Source organism: Pinus tabuliformis, chromosome 3_2 (assembly GCF_031772625.1).
Source record: "Pinus tabuliformis cultivar Carrire ecotype Pingquan chromosome 3_2, CPIR1, whole genome shotgun sequence".
In the NCBI taxonomy this organism is placed as follows: domain Eukaryota; kingdom Viridiplantae; phylum Streptophyta; class Pinopsida; order Pinales; family Pinaceae; genus Pinus; species Pinus tabuliformis.
In genome coordinates this window covers 1,002,631,061-1,002,635,933 of record NC_142302.1, presented here as the reverse complement: position 1 = coordinate 1,002,635,933, position 4,873 = coordinate 1,002,631,061, and positions in this window count along the sequence as shown.

The following is a 4,873-nucleotide window of genomic DNA, read 5'->3' as shown; positions in this document are numbered from 1 at the left end:
TTAACACGTAATTCCTTCTAACTTCTTCCTTCCTCTTGGTTCCATGCAACCGATATTTAAAGGAAAATAACATAATTGTTTATGAGATAAACTTGCTACATGTGGCTAATTCGAATTAAATTTAACATGACTGTTTATAACTTAAACTTGCTACAGGTGTCTAATCTGAATTGCAATAGGACTGTTTAAACTTTTGATTAGCTACAGGTGTCTAATTCGAATTAGATTTGCAACGGAACTGTTAGACTCTTGATTGGCTACAAAAGAGCAAATCAAGAGTCCTACTGCTTTTGGATAACGTACTATGACTCCATCTTTGACCATGACCTTAGGCTTGCTTTTTCGTCAATCTGGACTGAGTGAATATGATAGAATCCATGTGGAGATGATTCTAGAAATTCCCATGTGGCCCAATTCTTCATTTAACACCTGGAACCTGCGAAACCATGAGAGTAGCTACGGAATACATAGTTAGCTGTAGAATAGGCTACGTTCTATAGCTAATTTGCAAAAATCTATTCAAATAACAAGAACATGAAAATATAATATAGAGATCATTTAATGCTTTCCTTAAGAGAAAACCTAGCATTTATCATTGTTTGGATATGTAATCTTATGAGAAAGTGAGGGAAAAAGGTGAGAAAAAATGCCAAGGAGATGGTAATTCTGAGGTTCAACAAAAATCCTGCCACAATAAACCCTCCTCCCACTCCATTAACCCTCGCTTATATTTAATCCCCACTTTGTTTATTAATTAATTACAATTAATTGTAATTAACCCCCCGGGCCCCGCAAATCCCAACCCGATTTCCCTCCATGCATCTTGACTACGCAACAGCCGTTAGATCTTCCACCCCCAGATCCTAAGGCATGCATCCATATTGCGCTCATTCCCTCTCTGACCTTTATCAGCCTGAGAGCACGCGAGATTTGGTGTTTTGCCTGTGCCCTATTCTGCTACGTGGCAGCCTCAGGCAAGTTCGCGTGCTCTCAAGGAAATACCGCCCGCTCTCCAAAAGTGGTGCGATGGCCCCGGAAACTACTTCCCCGCCAAAATCTAAAAGCATCCACTGTTCATTTATGAATTCCATGCCAAATTGTGGTTGTTTCCAGTTAAAAGGCCGAAGAAGCCCATTTCGACTCTTTTCGCTCGTTTGCACTGTGAATGCTGCCCAAGCCTTCCTCCGCCACCCTGAGCCTCTGCAACCGAATTGACCATCGTTTACCTCCCAAACAAGTTCCAGATGCCCAATTAAAGCATCTAGTGCACAGCTGAAGCCACCGTACCATCTACAGGCACCATAGAAAGCAGTTTGCAACTAATACCACCAATTGCCAGGTATTTTTGGGAAAACCAAAAGGGCTCTCTAAATTTGAAAACGCACAATCGAGTTTAAAGGTTAATTAATTGAAATTAATTAATACATTTGCCTAATTCAAGAGTAATTTGTCTGTATACCCAAAACCCCTCTTTTGCAAAACTGCAATTACCCTCTCATTGTACCACAGTTTCCCAAACCTCACTTCTACAGCCAATACAGGCCTAATCTCAATCCATAAACTCAGGCATGGCTTCCCAAACCTCTCTGGATGTGAAACCTATGTCAACCCCTCACTTGGACATCGACCATTTGGCACTAGCAAACAGGGATTTCCAGATAAAAGATATTGCTACCCTAGCATACCTTCTGAGACTCCACTGCTAGAGTAAGGACAAATTCTTGAACCATACCAATGACATCCATTTGTGGGAATCTAATTTACCCAAATACCTATTCCCAGAAGTTCACCCATTCCCTGATATCATACATTTTTTTCATGCCTGCTATATCCCTAGCCAAAGGGCTATTGTTGCCCCTAACCAGCAGCTCTTATTCACCATTACTCCAGAGTATATCAACCAAATGCTGCAAGTCCAAACTAGCCCTAATGAGACCCTATTATCTATTGGAGACCTATTGGACTTATATATCACACTAGACCTGATTAAGATAAGACAAATCTTCCAAACCTTCATCATTGAAAACTGCCATACTCCCACAGATACTCCACCTTATGTTGCCACCATTTTTCAGAGGCAGACAAAAATATAATCGCCATGCTCTCTTGCATCCTAGGATACACCTCAGATGAGCATGTGGATGAGGTTATCCTAGCCTTCTTGTCCATCTTCACCCCAGGCAAGCCTCCTGAAAGCATGTACAATTATGCTCAGTTCATTGCAGACAGGATGCATGAACAATTCACAACACTACCCACTAAAAGAGTTTTCAAGTACTCTTTAGTGTTATTTCACATGTTTTTGTATTACCAAGTAGATAAGTTCCCTATAAGCATCCAGAAGTTGGATACCAAGGGAAAAGAGAGATAAGTGGTCTTCTGGACACCCTTGATCCAGAAATACTCCACAACATTTACCTACAAAGACTTAATAGATTCAGTTGTCTACTCAGTCATGAACATGCTGACCAGTAACACTCAACCTAGAATTAGCCAAGAAATCAAGAGGGTGCTACAGTTTGCTAAGAACAGCAAGGTGGGATATTGGTACCTATACCAGAACCACATTGAGATTAGGGTTTATGGCTGCCAACTAGCCCCTTATAAGCTGCCCAAATACCTCCCTATGAGGATATTTGCACTTGAGTATTTTAGACAAATCATCAACTTTGATGAAGTCCACTTCCTATCTGCTAGGAAGAAGACCTAGTTTAAAATGAAAAACCACTTGGGCCCATTCATTTGCAATAACAAAGAGGTTATGTAAGGACCTCTTTCTAGACTGTATTTTTTTTTTTGTTTTTATACAACCAATACAATCACAAAAGAAACACATTGAATCTCAAATTCATTTAACTCATACATTCCTACTACTCATTCAGGAAACATATCATAACGGTTCATACTTTTAACTAAGATCAATAGTAATGAAATACATATGTACCGTGCACCAGAGGCGATACTCCGCTTGCTTTGCTGTTGCTGGTATTCCCTTGTAGCTGGTCACCTCCGCGAGTGAATGATGACGCACCTGATCCGAAGGCGAAGACCCACCGGTTAACCTCCCAACCTACTCCTTGGGTACTCTTCTTCCCCGCGGACCCCCGAGCTGCAATGGGGTTGTACAATGGAGACAAGCACTAGCTAGTAGAGGAGAGCACACCTTGGCTCAAGAGTCCCCTCTCTAATCCTCTACCTCACCAAACTCACTATAGTTTCGTAATCACTGCTCTGACGACATCTCATCCATCCAACAATAGGGTTCCCCAAAAAGTCCCTTCTTCCATGGCTTGCCCCTTCTTTTATAGGAGTCCTCAAAGGTGACACTTGTCATGTCATGCATAATTACTTTTTTTTTTTATAATTTAATAGCTTGATTATTCACCCACCCATGTGTCATTCTCACATCAAAGGTCTCCCAAAATTATTTACTTCAATTTTTATTTAAAACTAATATTTCCCTCACCTCAACAAGATTCATATTTCTTCTCCTAGTTGTCTCTTTATTTCCCCCTTTTATTCCTTAATTTGTGTTCATTACTTGAATTCAATTAATGAGTCAAGATTTTATCCCCAATCTACTCCCTAGTTTAACTCAGGTTATCTCCTAGATGGATATTCTTATGTTGGTTGTTGACACATGGAGCTTCTCTACATTTCTCTAAATTTAATTTATTATTCTCATTTTAATTCACCTTCCCCTTTTCTTAATTAGGTTTAAATTAGTTTAGGATTAATCTTTATCCTTACTATTATGTTTGTCTTTCCCCTTTTTCCTAATTAAACCACATAATCTTCCTAGTATTTTCCAAAATGGGAAGGGTAGAGTTTTTAAGGTACTTTATTTTAATTCTTCCTATGATCCTCCTTATTCCAAGTTTTATTTTTGATTTATTTACATTGGTTTCTAATCATCATTTACCCTTGATGTAAATTTACCTAGTTTTCATTCCTTGCTTATATTTATTTAAATGATTCCAAGGATGCCAAGTTTGGTTGCGCCCTTCAAGAACTTCCCTAGAAGTTCCAAGGGTGCCACGCCTAATAGCTTATTTGTGATGTCAAGGGTGCCAGTTTGGTTGTGCCCTTCAAGAAATTCCCTAGAAGTTCCAAGGGTGCCACACCTAATATTTTATTTGTGATGCCAAGGGTGCCAAGTTGGTCGTGCCCTTCAAGAAATTCCCCTGAAGTTCCAAGGGTGCCACACCACTTGCCCTTCAAGCATCCAGTGATTACGAGGGGAAAGTATAGTGCAACGTCATAGACCACTGTCATCTCTTATGTTGCCTGCTATAGTGAGACTAATGGTGTCGGGGATCAAGGAATCCGCCTTGATGCGCGCCCCCCGGTAAGGTCCTCATGAGCGAACCAACTTTGGAACCTGCCCTCATGGCATCGTGATCTTCAAGGCGAAGGTGTTTCAACCCTTCCAGCCCAAGTCATGGCGGGAGTGCTAGTGGGTGAGATCAGGGACTCTGTCCCACCCCTCCCATGTAGTTCCATCCACTTGTACAACCCCATCACCCATATGTGAGTCATTCGGTCAAGCAACTAATATGTGCCTGCAACCATTAGTATATCATCATAATATAGTTAAGCATATATGGCAGATTCTAAGATCGACTTAGACTTTCAAAGATAAAATAATATGAATTTTCGTCAAACCAGGTGTCATCAACTCGTCACATGCGAGTGCCTCTGATGGTTCCCTGCCATACTCAATAATCATCCGTAACACGGTTTCTCAATGTTAGTCAATTATCATAATAGCATCATTAACAATTCCTGGTCATTCACATCATTGTCCATTGTAAGTCTGAACTAAAGGAAGTAGGTAACATAGGTGACACATCCCTCATGGCTATCATCAATA